Source organism: Ictidomys tridecemlineatus, chromosome 4 (assembly GCF_052094955.1).
Source record: "Ictidomys tridecemlineatus isolate mIctTri1 chromosome 4, mIctTri1.hap1, whole genome shotgun sequence".
NCBI classification, from domain to species: Eukaryota; Metazoa; Chordata; class Mammalia; order Rodentia; family Sciuridae; genus Ictidomys; species Ictidomys tridecemlineatus.
Window position 1 is genome coordinate 54,500,424 of NC_135480.1, and position 18,039 is coordinate 54,518,462.

The 18,039-nt window shown below is 37.1% G+C and overlaps 1 pseudogene; it reads left to right on the plus strand.

Annotated features, from left to right (window-relative positions):
• The first annotated feature begins 7,738 nt into the window (after window positions 1-7,738).
• LOC144376656 (olfactory receptor 10A3-like) lies at window positions 7,739-8,752 on the plus strand (annotated as a pseudogene).
• The last annotated feature ends 9,287 nt before the right edge of the window (window positions 8,753-18,039 follow it).

Below are 18,039 nucleotides of genomic sequence, written 5' to 3' on the forward strand. Positions count from 1 at the left end.
TCAGTGATGTGCTCCAAGTCCTGTAAACCAGTCCAGATCTTTTTACTCTAGTCAAGAAGCTCTATGCATGAAATCAACTGTAATGATGCCTTCTCTCAAAAATATCAGTGGCTCTATAATTCTTATGGAAAATATGCAAGTTCGGGGCTCAGGAGCATCCAGACTTAAATCTCAGAGGCTTCAATCTTCTTGCCTTTACTTAATTCCCACCATTGCCCAAACTGTGCATTGTGTCCAGTTGAATTCTTCATCTGCCCCCTGCCTTTGCTCACACCTCCCCTGACTCCTCCCTTCTTTCCCTGTCTACAACATTCATTCCCCCTCTGATTTCACAAAAATCCTACTGGGAGATGTCACATTGAAGTTGAGCCTCTGTGTACAAGGCCTTCAGTCCTCATGGACACATTGAGAACTGGCATTCCATGTTTTTCATTTTCCTTCTCAGTAAGATAATATTTTCATGTGTGTTCTCTTGAGCGTTCTTCCCTGAGGGACCAGATTCAAGTCTCTGTAGCTCTCATACAATATTTGAGAAGTTCTGTGGGAAGCATTCAAAGTTCTCTCCAGAGGGATTCTCTGGGGCACATGATTCTATGTCATAGGAGGTTAAAAATCAGTGCACTCAATCACTAAATTGCATTTACAAGCAGGTGTATTTAATAAGTGGTGAGAGTGATGATAAAGTAGCATGTAAACGTCACAGTCAATGTAAATAGGTAAAAAATAGTGCGGCTTCTACTTGTGTGACTGTTAGTGGTTTTTTTCATTGAGTGTTCTCAGTAAAAGCTGGTGATGCTGTTGAAGACATGCCTCAGTGCTCAGGGACCAGTAGGCATGACTGAAATATTTGAATCAGATGTTTTAGTTTGATGTTTTGTCATTTTCCTTTTTATTTTGTTCAGAAAAAGTGCATCTCATAATTACAATCATGAAGAATTTGGATATAATAATGAGCAAATGAAAAGAGGGAGCAGCATTTGTGGTCAATTGTGACCATATCATAGTTTTGTTTTGTTCTTTAAGTATAGGTTTTGTTTGTAATTGACACATGGTAATTGCACATATTCATGATATATTCTGTGCCATTCCAATGTATGCACAGAATCTTAATGATCAGATAAATGTAATTGTCATTTCTATAACCTCAGATGTTTATCATTTCTTTGTGTGGAACATTTAAAATCCTCTTCAACACGTTTTTGAATTGTGCAGTTAGCTGTTGTCAACTATAGTTATCATACTGGGTTTTTAAACAAAATTTTATTCAAAACATGCTTTTAATCAGAATTATAAATGTTTCCTATTTTAAAATTATACTCCAAATTTTGTAAATTTTAAAACCTATCTAGTTTCTAACACTTGGAACTCAGTACACATTTCATTTATTTATTATTATAGCCATTTGAAATGAGTTTTGATGATTTTGTCCTACAAAGTATATTTTTTTAATTTTAAGAAGGTAATTTCCGTGTAATAGAAGGTGGGGAAGGTGAAGGCCCCATTAGCCGAGCAGGATAAAGTGCAGGTATAAGCCTGAATTTACTATTAGTATATAGTTAGTATTTATGGCACAAAAAACTGCTTTTTTTAAAAAAAAATTCATTCTGATTGCAGACCATTTTCCTCACATCTAGAGTTTTACCTGTCTCCACCCATCCTTAACAGTGGGAAATAGAGGAGAACAGTAGAAGAAAGAAACAGCATGTAAGTTTTGATATGGGATTTGTAGTCCTATATTTATAAGTGCCTTTTTAAATAGCATGTACAGTTTGTAGATCAAAATGCTCCCTCTGGTCCTTTTAGGACACTTATATCTTGAGTCTTTCTCAAGCATTTAAATGTGATCTGTGTAATGCTGGAAGTTTCATTTGATAAGTAGACAGTGAAGTCACTGATAACAGTGACTAAAAGAATCTGTCCACCACTGTGTCCCACCTGCCTAACACAGTGCCTGGGAGAGAGTTGGTACGTATCAAATACTTTCTTCATGAATAAGAAGAGAGCAGTCTGAGTTAAGATGTTAGCTTCAAGTCTTGGCCCTTGGAGCAGGGTCTGGCATAGTCACAGCAATAATCAAGGAGAACTGGTAGCAGAGCAGTCCTCAGGAGGAAGCCCTTCCAGTGCTTCACAGCTGAGGGCTAGTGGAGGGGGCAGGGTTTGTTTCCTCAGCTGCCTTCCTGAGTGTCCCTGTGTTGATTCAGCCCTCTGGACATGGAAGTCTCCATAAAGAGGTCTGACCAGTCACATGCAAAGATACAGAGTATCTCTTGGGACACTGGTGTGGCCAAGTAAAGGAGATATTCCATTTCTGTGATATGAAAAATGATGTGTTTATCATGGAGTTTCCATATCTCAGAGTTAAGAGCACGTTCTGGGTCTTAGAGATCCTCTAATGTTTGATCCTCCTGTAATATACTCACCAAGTAATTTTTTCAAACTTCTTGAACTCCTCTTGGGAGGAACTTGTATTCCTGAGGTCGCCCAGTTCACCTTTCCATGATGGGTGATGGGGCAGCTTGAGATGGAGGGGCAGCTTGAGAATTCTCTTAGAGTTGGAAGTAGGGTTGTTGTTCATAGTTTCTAGATGACTCCTGAATCACACATGTGAGTTCAGAAGAGCAGCAACTTTTGTGTAAAAAAATATACATATATATATTTCTTTCTCTGTTTCTTTATTTGTTGTTCCAGCTTTCATAACTTGATAGCTTTTGTTAATGATACAATTATACATCCCAATCTGGTTTGTATGATTGTTTGGGCTGTTGCCATTTGCATTTTGGTGGTAGCTGTGTGTGTGTGTTTATTGATTACTGTATATCACTTACTCTTCAAAGAAGATGCTATGGGGTTAAATTTGGAGAAAAATTGCATTGCCCTATAAGTGGTTTATTGGAAAAATGGGGATCATGTGTTTTTCAGCACTTAATATCTTGGATGCATTTTATTGTGCATCACAATTGTGAGGAAAAAGAAAACATTGAACCATTAAGACTATAACAATCATGTCTAGTGGGAAATTAGTGAAGAAAAATTCTCATTAACTCTCAACATAATCTTGGTTTAATTAATACGGAATCTTCAATATTCAGATTATCATGACTACTTTAAACAAAATATAAATAAAATTAATTGTGTGATATTATTTAGATTAGGTATACATATTCTGCTTCATTAAGGGATGTGTGGAATATCTGTGTTTTTTGGGGATAGATCATTCATACTTCTAGTCATGAACTATGTGCACTGTTTTTTGGGTTTATGATGGTTAACCTAGATCAAATTTATTTTTGTTGAGTCTTTAATATATAATAAAATTGATATAAATATTTATATTATGCATTGGTGTTATTTGCCTTCATATAAAATTGAATAAATTTGTGTTTAAAAAATTACAAAGTGAAATGAGATCACATTAATTCTAGCATGGTTTTAAGTATGTGTATGGCTGTAGTCCTACACTGCCTACTCAATGGTTTGTGATGTATTTTTGAAGAGATAGTAAATTGAAGGGGTCTTGGTAAATGGTGACCATGTAGTTTGGGCCAAGGGATAACCTTCTTCTCGGCTGCTATGGCCACTTTGTTCTTATGGCAGCATGCCACCAAGGGAGTAGCTGCTGAGAGAGGCTGGCTAAAATCAATAACTGAGTCTCTAGTTACATGGTTGAATGTTAATGTTGGATGCCAGGACCTTCACACTCTATATCCACTCAGTATGTCTTAACCCTAGGCCTTGTGGCTGCCAGATTTTCTGTCTTTTCTTTCAGGACCAGTAAATTCTTCTTTATCTTGTGGCATTACCAACCTCCTCATCCATACCCTCATATTCAATTCCATGACTTCCTCCTGTCCTTTTTGGTACAGGGTGACCATATCACGCAGGTCTTTACGGGTGTAATTCCTTTGTTCTTTAGTCCCCTTCAGTGCTTCCCTAGCTGTGCAATGCTGTGATGGACCCTTATAGGTCTGGCATAAAGGATATAAGGTGAATGCAGTACCCTTCTACTTGTCTGCAAACCTGATGCCACACCTATGCTATTGTCTTATTGCTCTTAATTGTAAGAGGTTGGTTACTGTTGCAGTGCAGAATGGTCAGAGATGTCTTAGCAAACAAAATCTTTGTAGGCATCCAGCCAGCATCCCCATACCATGTATCAAGGCCTTAGATTTTTTTCTAGCTCTAGCTCCATCCTTGATTAAATAGTCAATTTTCTCTGATTTTCAGGTACTGACTAGAGAACTCTGCAATTGATATCATGTCCCCTTCACTGTTCACTTTACACTGAGCCAAGAGTCCCTGATCCTTATATATACCCTGTGGGATTAATAATAATGCTTTTCTTTTACATAGAAAGTAATAGAAGCAGAGAAGTTCAGTGGTGTGCTCCAAGTCCAGATCTTTTGACTCTAAGTTAAGAAGCTCTGTGTATGAAATAAACAGTAATGACACTTTTTCTCAAAAATGTCAGTGACTCTATATTTCTTCTGGAAAATATGCAAGTTCAGGGCTCAGGGGCATCCAGACTTAAATCTCAGAGGCTTCAATCCTCTTGCCTTTACTTAATTCCCACCATTGCCCAAATTGTGCAATCTGTCCAGCTGAATCTTCACCCGCCACCTGCTTTTGCTCACACCTCCCTGGACTCCTCCCTTCTTTCCCTGTTTACAACATTCATTCACCCTCTGATTTCACAAAACTCCTACTGGGAGACGTCGAATTATAGTTGAGTCTCATGTGTACAAGGCCTTCAATCCCTGTGGACACATGGAGGGCTGGCACTCCATGTGTGTTCTCTTGAGCTTTCTTCCCTGAAGGACCAGGTTCAAGTCTCTGTAGCTCTCCTACATATTATATGAGAAGGTTTGTGGTAAGCATTCCAAGTTCTCTCTGGAGGGATTCTCTGGGACACATGATTCTATGTCATGGGAGGTAAAAAATCAGTGCACTCAATCACTAAATTGCAATTATGAACTGGTCTTTTGACCAGTGGTGAGAGTGCTGATAAAGTAGCATGCAAGTGACAGAGTCAGAGTCAATAGGTAAGACAGTGCAGCTTCTGCTCATGTGTCTGTTAGTGGTTTTTAAATTGGGAGTTCTCAATGAAGGCTGGTGATACTTCTGTCTCAGTGCTCAGGAATGAGTAGGCATGGCTGAAATATTTGAAGGTGACTTTCTGGTTTGATGCTTCAGTTACTTTTTTTGTTTGTTTCAAGAGAAAAGTGCAGCTCATAATTACAATCATAAAATCTTTGTATAAAGTAATGAGCAAATGAAAAGAGGAAACAGCATTTGTGGTCAATTGTGACCACATCACAGTTTTATTGCTGCTCTTTATTATTTATGTTTTGTTTGTAATTGACACGTAGTAATTCCACATATTCATGATATACACTGTGTTATACCAATACATCCAATCTTTGTTCATCTGCTAAAAATAATTGGCATTTCTATAACCTCAGAGGTTTATGATTTATTTGTGTGGCAACATTAAAATTCTCTCTAGTAAGTATATTGAATTGTGCAAATTACATTTTGTTACCCATAGTTATTTTACTGTTTTTAAATATACTTCTATTCAAAGCATAATTTAAATCAGTTTACAAAATTTTCCTTTGTTTTAAAATACTACTCTAAATTTTTACATTTTAAAACCCATCCAATTGGGCTGGGGATGTGGCTCAAGCGGTAGCGCGCTCGCCTGGCATGCGTGCGGCCCGGGTTCGATCCTCAGCACCACATACCAACAAAGATGTTGTGTCCGCCAAGAACTAAAAAATAAATATTAAAAATTCTCTCTCTCTCTCTCTCTCTCTCTCTCTCTCTCTCTCTCTCTCTCTCTCTCTCTCCCTCTCTCACTCTTTCTAAAAAAAAAAAAAACCCATCCAATTCTAATATTTGCAACTGAGTACACATTTTGCTTAGGATGATTATTATTAGTAGTATTTTTATTTTGCCATTAGAAATGAGTTTTGATTATTTGGTCCTACACAGTATATTTTACTAATTTTAAGAGAGTTTTTGCTATTAAAAAACAAATAACTCTCATGGTTTTTACAGACTTTTGATAATATGACTATGGTCCAACCCAGGAATGAAGCAATTTGCCTTCTGCTGTTGCTCATGCCCTACAGATCTGCACTGAAGACACCATATACCTTCAGCTCTCTGGGATTCTCTGTCCTGCTGGCTTCCTCATCTCCCTGCTGAATACCCCCTAGTTTTCAGAACATCACAGAAGACACAGTGGGCTCCATCTAGTCCCATTGCCATCAGGGACCTCTGACTTGAACAAGTGTGTCCTGCCCTGTGCCTTTTTCCCACCCACTGCCCCTTCCACCCATAGCATCCTGTGACTGTGGTTTCCTCTCCAGTTCCCCGTCCACATGTAATCTTTCCCCCATTTAAATTGTCTAAAGCCCTTGTTATTTCTTGCTATTTGTTTTCCAATTGTGCTCTGTACTGGCTTCCCTTTGCTTTTGACACTATTCTTTAGAGTCTAATTTTCCTAATATATTCCATTTATTTCTTTAAAATTATTGATTTAACGTGAGTAATGAGCTGGGCATTGTTGGGGGCATTGTGTAGATGCTAAAATGCAAACAAAATCGTTGCCTCAGGGATTATACTGTTGTAGGAATGATATTTGTATAAATGTATATGTAATGTCAGTTGATAAAAATGAAAAATACACAGCAGTATGTAAGGGGTAGAGCTAGAGAGTTGGAGAAATAATGGGTTCTATTTTATGTAGCTTACTAATGAGGGTCAAGGTTATTTTAGGTAGTGTGCTTAGGTTTCTGTTGAGATTGTGTCTGTACCAAATTTATTCTATTGCAGAGTCTAGAAAATGGTAGATCCATTAGAGCTTGTTGAATAATTAATGAGTGCATGAGGTGCTTGATGAGAATGGGGAAGGAAAGAGAGAGAAAGAGTGGGAAAGAGTGGAAAGTTTGAAATTGTAGCCCCAGAATGACCAAAAAGTGGGCTTGTCCTTAAATCATCATGGTCACAAGGATGAGTCTTGGATCTCTGGGGCTAAATATTTCATATCCTATTAAATTCCAACAGAATTAGCCAGACATTAATAAGAAGTTAATAAGCCCCAAACCAATTCACATAGTCTAGAAGTGTTACATGAGACAGGTGCATTTAAAATACAACCCTCCCTGAGTATTCCTGTGGAACGTTGTCACCCTTCAATGTCACACAAAGTTCTATTAGTCTGGAATATAATGATTATTTAAGTAAATTTACATAAAATTCACTATTCCTGAATTATTATCAAAAGTTGGCATTAGCTTTTTCCATTTATCTGCTTTATTTTCTGTAGTCTTCTTTGTTATATTTACAAATAATGAGGAAATGAGATACGTGTGGTAATATGAGATTAGAACCAGTGTTAGAAAATATCTATATTTCTTTAGGGTATGTTTACTTTAACACTGCATAGTATACAACTAACAATAGAAACTTGATAGAATTTTGCATTTTTAAGATCAAATATCTAACTAAAATTTTTTTATTTTTACTTTTATGTTTGATAAGATTTACTAATATTATTAATCTTTGTATTTTCCCATTCACCAAATGTTTCAATGTAAGTTTTGGAAGATGGGTTCCTCTTTTCATCCTATGCCAGAATTTCCATGGTGAATGCAGATTGCTTCTCTCAGTTATTGGACCATGACTTTATTCTTTGATTATGTCTGCAGAAACAATATAGGGCCCCAGTACTGCAATGAAAAGACAAAATCAAAGCTCTGTGGTTGAATTCATCCTCTTGGGCTTCTCTGACTTTCCTGAACTCCAAGAAGAGATCTTTGGGGTTTTCTTGGTTATTTATCTGGTGACCCTGATGGGAAATGCCACCATCTTAGGCGCCATCTTGCTGGAGCAGACTCTTCATATCCCCATGTACCTGTTCCTGCAGAATTTATCTGTAGTTGAAGTAAGTTTCAGTGCAACCATCATGCCTGAAATGTTGGTGGTCCTGTCCTTTGAGAGAACTACAATTTCTTTTGCAGGCTGTTTTGCACAGATGTATTTCATTCTTCTTTTTGGTGGAACTGAGTGTTTTCTCCTGGGGGCAATGGCTTATGACCGATTTGCTGCCATCTGCTATCCTCTGACCTACCCCATTATTATGAACAAGAGGGTGTTTTTGAAATTAGTAATGTTCTCATGGGTCTCTGGGATCATGGTGGCTACTGTGCAGACCACATGGGTATTTAGTTTTCCCTTTTGTGGCCCCAATGAAATCAATCATCTGTTCTGTGAGACTCCCCCAGTGCTGGAACTTGTATGTGCAGATACCTCCTTGTTTGAAATCTATGCCTTCACAGGTACCATTTTGATTATACTGCTTCATTTATTGTTGATACTCTTGTCTTACCTTTGAATTCTCTTTGCCATCCTGAAGATGCCATCAATAACTGGGAGGCAGAAGGCTTTTTCCACCTGTGCCTCTCATGTCACATCAGTCACCCTCCTCTATGGCACAGCCAGTGTGACTTATTTACAACCCAAATCTAGCTACTCACCAGCTACCAAGAAACTGATATCATTGGCTTATGCGTTGCTCACACCCCTGCTGAATCCCCTTATCTACAGCCTGCAAAACCATGAGATGAAAAGGGCTTTGGTGAAATTATGTCAGAGAGTGTTGGTTTTACACTCAGTCGTACTTGTTCAGAAGCTATATGATATTTGCTCATTACTAAAAAGAACTACGTTTGAATTTTGTAAATGTTGATAACCTTACGTTTTTTTGTAATAGTTCACATTGTTGAATTCCTTGAGTTTAAAAAATGTATCAGAAGATTCTTCTCTTTTACTACTGTGGTGTTGTTTTTTTATTTTTCATAGATTAAGTTTCCATAGCACTTGATACAACAGTCTGTCTTGTCCTTCTCTATTATAGGCATTTAGGTTATTATCAGAGTATTGTGATTAAGATGATACTTCAATAAATATCTAATTCTATAGGTTTGTATGTATTGATGCTTTCATTTTGATGTGATCAATTCCTCAATGTCATTCTGATAGAACGAATGATACACATACACAGGCATGTGTGTGTGTGTATGTGTGTGTGTATGTGTGTGTGTGTGTTGGTTGAGATCCAACCCAAGGCCTTGCATATGCTAAGCATGGACTCAATCATTGTGCTGTACACCCTGCCCTTGTTTATATATTTTAATTGCTATTTTAGAGTTACTTTCCTGAATGCCTGTAACTAGTTCAGACTGACCTGAAGGCTCACTGGGATTCACTAACAGCTATGGCCTTAAGAGACCAATAAATAGTGTGTGTGATTTATATTTCTTTAAAGATTTTTTTTAAAAATTTGGTAAGAAAATGAAGTATGTATTCAGGCTCAAATGGGTTCTACTTCATTATCTCTACCACACAGGAATAATATAAAACTGTATATATACATATATATATATATATATATATATATATATATATATATATATACCTTTGATGGATCTTTATTTTATTTATTTATATGTGGTGCTGAGAATCATACCTAGTGCCGCATGTATGCCAGGCAAATGCTCTACCACTGAGTTATAACCCTAGCCCCTCTCGGTATTTTTTACATATATCTTTTACATAGACTTGTGCAACGATGCATACATTTTCTGGATTCTCAGGGGGCAATATTAAGTATTATTTTTACTCATAACCACTATTTTAGATTCTCTCTTTGAATTTTTCTTTGTAGGTCAAAGTGTCCTCAAAGTGTTTATAAACAAGACATGATTTTTAAAATTTTTTATTGTGGGAACACAATATGATTAGGGAATTATGTCTAATTTCTGTGTTACTTGCATCACATCACTTAGAGTGTGACTTTTTTAGAGGGAATAATTTAACTGGTGCAAAATCTGGAACATTTCATACTTTGTCCTATTTCACTGTCCTATTTACTATTCCTGGAGAATAGTAAAGTACCAGATAAACAGTTACCTCATCATTCTCCTGGAGTAACACTGACATAGTGTTACTTAACTCCTGTGCCAGGGATGGCAATAAAGTGGTAAAAGACTATTCTCATTTGAAGTCATCATTCAGTGTGGGAAACCCATTTTTAAGTTTATCAGTTGTTCTGCCAAAAGTGAAAAATAGAGGCTTAAAATGAATCAAATTTTCACTAAAAGAAATTATCAGAAGATTGACATCAGTTTGAACCCTATATGAACATTGTCTTATATTCTTTTCATCAGAGCATTTGATTGGCATCAGCCAATTTTGTGTCCTAAAGTTTCCCGCTTATATAGACAGACTGATCAAATGCTGACTTTGAGGGAATAAAATATTCAAATGCCAAAATCTAAGCACAATGCAAAACTTAAAATACATAACTTTATTCTTTTTCCATTTTTTCACTCATATACTGAGTTAATATGTTTACATTATGAGTGAATCAATGCTTTGAGGAAAATACAGTTAACTGGAAGATCTCTTGACTTTCAGTCACTGAAGTCAACCATTAGGTATTTCTCTGTACCTGGTAAGAAATAGCAGTTGAACTCACATGATTTAATCACATACATGAAGATTCCAGAGACATATTGAATCTCCATTTAGTCATAACTTTGACAACAATCAGCTGGTCCAAAAGGATCCATTTGTTTTGTTTATTTATTTATTTTAAAATTAATCTCAACAATCTTGGGAAGTATAATAACGTATCTGTCATTTGTTTTGGGTGCATGTTAATGATACCAAATGGTGACTTTTATTGTGGCATATTAGTACATGTATATAACATGATTTGATCAATTTAATTCCTCTTGCCCTCCCCTCCTCCCTTTCTCTGAACCCCTTTCTCTACCTTATTTAGCTCCCTTCTAGTTTCATGAGGTCCTTCCCTGTTTCTTTTTCCTCTCTTGCTTCCACATATGAGAGAAAGCATATAGCACTTTTCTTTCTGAGTCTGGATTATTTTTCTTAACATAATACTTTTCAATTCCATCCATTTTCTTTCAAATAACATAATTTCTTCCTTTCAGATGGTTGAATAAATCTCCATTATGTACATATACCCCATTTTCTTTATCCATTATCTGTTGACAGACACCTAGACTGGTTCTACAATTTAGCTATTGTGAATTGTGCTGCTATAAACATGGCAAGATGTATCTAAAATATGCTGTCTGTAATTCTTTTGAATAGATACAAAGGAGTGGTATAGCTGGATATGATGGTAGTACCCTGTTTGGTTTTTTGAAGAACCTCCATCCTGAATTTCATAGTATCTGTACTAATTTACTTTTCCACCAACAGTGGATTTTTCCTCACACCTTTGCAAAAACTTATTGTTATTTCAATTAAGTGGAATCTCAACATAGTTTTGGTTTGCATTTCCCTTATGTGTAAAGATGTTGAACATTTTTCATACAATTGCCATTTATACTTCTCTGGAGGAGTGTCTGTTAAGTTCCTTTGCCCATTTACTGAATCGGTTACTTTTTTGTATGGTGTTGAGCTTTTGAGTTCTTTATATATTCTGGATTATATATATAATCCTCTGTCAGAAGAGTTGGCAAAGATTTTTTTCTCCCATTCTGAAGGTTTCTCTTCCTGCTGTTGTTTCCTTTGCTGTGTAACATTTTTGTTTGGTGTCATTCTTTTTCTTGAGTCTTGGCATTACTTCCTTGCTAGGAGCCACAGCAAAAGTATTATAATACATGGCACATTTGTTTTAGGTGACTGCCAGCTAGCCATTGAGATGATATGATTATATAAAGATTTACATTCATATGGAAATTGGACTCCTGCTGTTCACCTCTGCTTGTTAAGGGACTCATGTTAGGGGACTCCCGGAGAGTTCCCATTGGTTGGGGAAGGATGGTAGGAGGGTATTTCCGGGGGAGGTGCGGGCCCCCGGTTCCGGTAGACGCACACACGTGTGTGGACCTGCTCGCTAGCGGGACGCACACGGGTCACTGGTGGCCTTTTTAAAAATAAAACTTTGTTTCTGCTCGAACAGCTTGTGTTTCAGTGCCCAGCCGGGTTGCGGCATTTGGCGGCCGGACGGGGAACGCCCGAAGCTTAGAGGTGAGTAATATCGCTCGCCGCTGAGGAAAGGCGACAGAATGGGTATTCTTGTTTTGATTTATTTTGCTTTAATTTCAGGCTCCCTAGCCTTAGAATTTTTTCAGGCAAATTGAGAAAAATGATTGACTCAAGGTTTGAAGTTATTCGGCCCTGAGAAAGAAAAAATTGATATAACTATTCTCCTCCTCTCCGTTTTTGTTTCATTCTGTTTTGGCTTTCTTCTATCCTATCTTATTGGGTTACGTTACCTTTATAGTAGATTAGAATCTAGTAAAAAACAAACCGAAAGACTGTTAAGTAAATTGTTAGAGATCCAGGCTATGGTAGAAAACATATTAGGTCAAACAAAAGAAAAGGTCCCTCAAGCTAGTCAGACAGAGGAAAATTTGAAAAAAGCAAGCTCAGGGGAAAAACGGCTATCAGATAGGGAGGCTACTACTAACTCCGTTCTATCACCAGAGGGCGTAATTCAACCAACAGCTCCACCTGCAGCTGAGCGGCCCTCAGCTTCCATAGGTGATGAATGGAATCCTGAGGCAGGACCCCAAAAGTTAGCATGCCCTGTAATTGAGCGGGGAGAAGAAAGGCAACGAGTTTACCGTGCTTTAGATTTCAAAATAATAAAGCAATTAAAGGTAGCAAACTATGGTCCTACAGCCCCCTTCACAATTAGTATGGTCAAATCTATTACCAGCTGGGACTTAACACCAACAGATTGGGCTAACGTGTGTCGCTCTGTGCTAAATGGAGGACAATATTTATTATGGAAAATTGCCAATGAGGAATTTTGCATGGAGACAGCTAGGTGAAATGCAGCAGCCGGTTACCCTGAAAGAAATATGCAAATGCTATTAGGAAAAGGACCTTATGAGGGTCAGAGGCAACAAATTGGATATGACCCTGGTGTATATGCACAAATTGCTATAGATGCAATTAGGGCATGGAAAACTTTGCAGGGACAAGGGGATTTACAAGGTCAACTATCTAAGGTAATACAAGGAACTAATGAACCCTACGCTGAATTTGTAGATAGACTTATTCAGACAGCCTCTAGGACATTTGAAAATACAGAATAGGCAATGCCATTTATAAAACAACTGGCTTATGACCAAGCAAATAGTTGCTGCAAAGAGGTCATTAGACCATGGAAACATGAAGATTTAAACACATATATTAAATTATGTAGAGACATTAATGAACAAGGACAAGTCATGGCAGCTGAAGTAAAACAGGCTTTAGATGCCAAGCCAAAAACATGCTATAATTGCAATCAAACAGGACATTTTAAAAGGAATTGCCCCATAGGAGGAGGGTTTAACAAAGCTAGGTATCAAAGGAGTAGAGTCCCGGGTATTTGCCCACGATGCCATAGAGGGAGACATTGGGCTAATGAATGCCGTTCTCAAACCACCATAGAGGGTATTCCATTATCAAAAAATGGACAAGGACCAAGTGTCTACCCATGATATCGTGGAGAAAGGTATCAGGTCCCATTGCCAAAAAACGAATTGGAGGGCCCAATGCCCCGGGGCCCAAAGCCAAAAATATACGGGGCAATGGAGGAACCCAGCAGCACCATTAAGGTAGTGTCCAGGACGCATTATCCATTAAATCCCTCATCAGACAAACTAGAGGGAGCGCAGGGTTGGACATCTGTGCCTCTGCCAGAGCAGTATTAACTCCAGAGATGGGAGTTCAAATCATTCCCACAGGAGTAAAAGGACCTCTTCCCCAAGGAACAGTAGGCTTATTATTAGGACGCAGTTCTTCTACACTAAAAGGACTTATGATAAGTCCTGGGGTAATTGATCCCGATTATGAGGGTGAAATAAAAATTATAGCTAGTTCTCCAAGAGGTATATCAGTAATTTCATCAGGAGATAGAATAGCACAGTTATTAATAATACCCAGCCTACATGATGAATTTTCCAGTTGTAATGTAGAAAGAGGTTCCAAGGGATTAGGCTCCACAGGTGTAGATTGGGCTATGCTGTCTTTAAATTTAGATTCTGGCCCAATGCTAAAATTAAATATTCAAGGACATGACTTTAATGGGCTGCTGGACACAGGTGCTGACCTCAGCATCATATCTCGTCAGGAATGGCCAAAGCATTGGCCATTGCAACAAGCCACTCAAATGCTTGGAGGCCTAGGAGTGGCAACAAATCCCCATAGAAGTGCTATGGTATTAGATTGGAGGGATCCTGAAGGATGTGAAGGAACTATACAGCCCTATGTATTGGACCATCTTCCCATAAATTTATGGGGACGAGATGTCCTAGATCAATTAGGATTGACATTAACAAATAACGTCAATTCTAACGCGCCCACTACTAAGGCTAAACAAGGCTTTAGGAAAGAAAAAAGATTAAGGGAACAAGAACAAGGTATGACAGCACCAATTCAAATAGATCAAGAAATAAATAAACATGGATTGGGTTTTCAAAAAGGGCCACTGAGACAATCAAAATTACTTGGAACTCAGAAAGACCAGTGTGGGTTCCTCAGTGGACCCTAACTAAAGAAAAGATACAAGTAGCCCATGACCTGGTCAAACAACAATTAGCAGAAGGACATATATAACCTTCCGTATCTCCCCATAATGCTCCCATTTTTGTCATTAAAAAGAAATCTGGTAAATGGAAATTGTTACAAGATTTAAGAGCCATTAATAATGAGATGGTTATTATGGGACCTGCTCAATCAGGGATTCCCCAATTGTCTGCTTTACCAAAAACCTGGCATGTGTTAGCTATAGATATTAAGGATTGTTTCTTTTCAATTCCAATTCATCCCGAGGATAGTCCACATTTTGCATTTACTATCCCTGCACTAAATCATGAAGGTCCTGATCAGAGATATGAGTGGAAAGTATTACCTCAGGGGATGGCTAACAGCCCAACTATGTGTCAAATTTATGTTAATAAAGCAATCCAGCCACTTATAAATCAAAATCCTGAGCTACAAATATTTCACTATATGGATGATGTGTTATTGGCACATAAAGATAAGAACACATTGCTAGAATGTTATGCCACACTTACAAACTTACTAAAAAATTATAATCTAGAGATAGCAATAGATAAAGTACAATTAAATCTTCCAATTAATTATTTAGGAGTTCTATTATCCTCAACCATGGTCCGTCCACCAAAAATTCAAATACAAGTAGATCAACTCAAATCACTTAATAACTTTCAAAAGTTATTGGGAGACATAAATTGGATAAGACCTTATCTAGGCATACCAACAGGAGAGTTAGGACCTTTATTTGATATTCTAAAAGGTCCATCAGATCCAAATTCACCCCACATGTTAACGCCTGAAGCAAGAAAGGCATTAAAAATCATTGACATATATGGAAAATATGCATTTGGATAGAATTGATATAAGTTTGCCTTTATTATTTATTGTACTACCAACAAAAAATATTCCTACAGGAGTATTTTGGCAAGAAGGTCCATTATTGTGGATACATTTATCTTATTCTCCTAATGCTATTCTTACTAGATATCCTGAGGCTGTAGGACAATTAATACTCTAAGGAATAAAAGCAGCAAAGGGAGTGTTTGGTATTTCTCCCAATAAAATTATTACTCCATATACTATGGATCAAATTGATGAGTTAGCTAATGAGTTAAATACTTGGGCAATAATCATGTGTAAATCTAGTGTTTCATTTGATAGTCACTTGCCATCTAATCCTTTGTTGTCCTTTTGGTCTAAGCATCCTGTAGTTTTTCCAAAAATGACAAGAAAAACCCCTATCATGAATACTCCAAATATATTCACTGATGGGTCAAACAATGGTACAGCAGCAGTAGTTACCCCTGATCAAACTTTTACATTTTTAGTACCCAAACAATCAGCTCAAAAGGTAGAGCTCAATGCAGTATTACAAGCTTTTATGATGTTCAAAGATTCGGTATTTAATTTATTTTCTGATAGTCAGTATGTAGTTAATGCTATAGTATCCCTTGAAGATGCTGGTAGGATTTCTCCTTCCTCTACTATTTTCTCTTTGTTTTCTGCTACACAAACTCTAATCTGGGAAAGAAAGGATCCATTTTTTATAGGACATATCAGGGCACATACAGGGTTGCCTGGAGCCCTTAGTTTGGGTAATGAACTAGCAGATAAATCTACACATGACATACATATTTTCTCCACAATAGAAGAAGCTATAAATTTTCATAAAAGGTTCCATGTCAATGCTAATACTTTACAAAAGCATTTTAAAATAACTAAAGAACAAGGCAGACATATAATAAAACAATGTCAAAATTGTGTGACATTTTTACCACAAGTTAATCTTGGAGTCAATCCTAGAGGACTGATACCTAAACATATTTGGCAGATGGATGTCACACACTTGCCAGAATTTGGAAAATTGAAATATTTACATGTTACAGTTGATACTTCTTCCAGATTTTTAATGGGCTCCCTTCATGCCGGAAAAAAAACTAAAGATGTTATAGCTCATTGCTTACAAAATTTTGCCACTGTGGGTGTTCCTAAACAGTTAAAAACTGATAACGGTCCTGGTTATACGTCTAACTCTTTTAAACAATTTTGCTCATCATTTGGCATTATTCATATAACAGGAATCCCATACAATCCACAGGGACAAGGTATAGTTGAAAGAGCTCATCAAACTATTAAAATGTACTTATTAAAACAAAAGGAGGGAATTGGAAAGGGGTATATATCCCCCAAAGATAAACTTAAAATAACCCTTTTTACTCTAAACTTTGTAAATTTGGATTCATCAGGACTTAGTGCTGCGGAAAGACATGTATCCGAAAAATGTACATAAGCCTAAGGTACTTTGGAAAGATATTGTAACAGGACAATGGAAAGGTCCAGACCCAGTAATAGTCTGGAGTCCGGGCTCTGTCTGTGTTTTTCCACAGGAAGAACAGCAACCAATTTGGATTCCAGAGAGATTAACTAAAACAATTTCTACAGAAAAAGAAGATGATTTGACTGAAATCCATAACAGCTGATATCCAGAATTCCAGCTTGGTTATTCTTACATCTGCAACAGTGATTTACCACGGTGCCTTTTTCAATATCTATTTTATTATTGCATTTTTCCCACATCATAAAGTTCTATTTTATTTTATTTTTTTTTGAGCTCATACAAACCTAGGTTAATGTCTTTCTGATCAGTTTTATTTTTTGACTGTGTTTTATTTTTTGACTGTGGAGTTTTTAAACATTGCAATGGAGATTTCACCTAGGTATAGCTACAAGGCCTTTATTTACTATTGTCTTATATGTTGTATGTTATGTATGCACTGTTTTGTGTTGTATGTCTGTATGTGTGTATGTCCATATTTCATTTATGAGGAGCGCTCATGTATAAATGGATATAAATGGATCAAAAAAAATTTTTTTTTCACGTGATTTAAATGGTTTAATTTAAATTAGGTAAACAGCTGTTAAAATTTTGTTTTTAAAGGTGGTTAACAGATCTGTTTGTTTACTTTCACCTTTCTTTTTCATTATATTTAATAATTCTGTTCAGGATAATGTCTCTTTAGCAGCATGGCCAAAATTCCCATCTCCATCCCAGTGCCGGTGAAGACCAAGATAAAACCAAAACTACAACTTCTATGATAGCTATCACAGTAAACTGTATAAACTGATACATCAATCAATATAACTCAACAAGTATGCTCAATCAAGGACTTAATTTACTTTGGGAGGAAATGGACATATTCATAGACTCCTCCACTTTGAACTGCTTACACAACTTGCCTGGACTATGTATCACTTGTATGCATTGTGCTCTATTTGTTGATACAGCCAATTATGGTAGTGCTGAAATATCTTAGCTGATGTGTCACCAGTGTTACTGTTTTTCCTAAGGAGCCATCAGTTGACTTGATGTCATGGCATTTCTGTATCCTCCTCCCTTCTACTAGTGATGGTCTAATTTTGGGGGCCAACTGAGGTGAGGCAAAG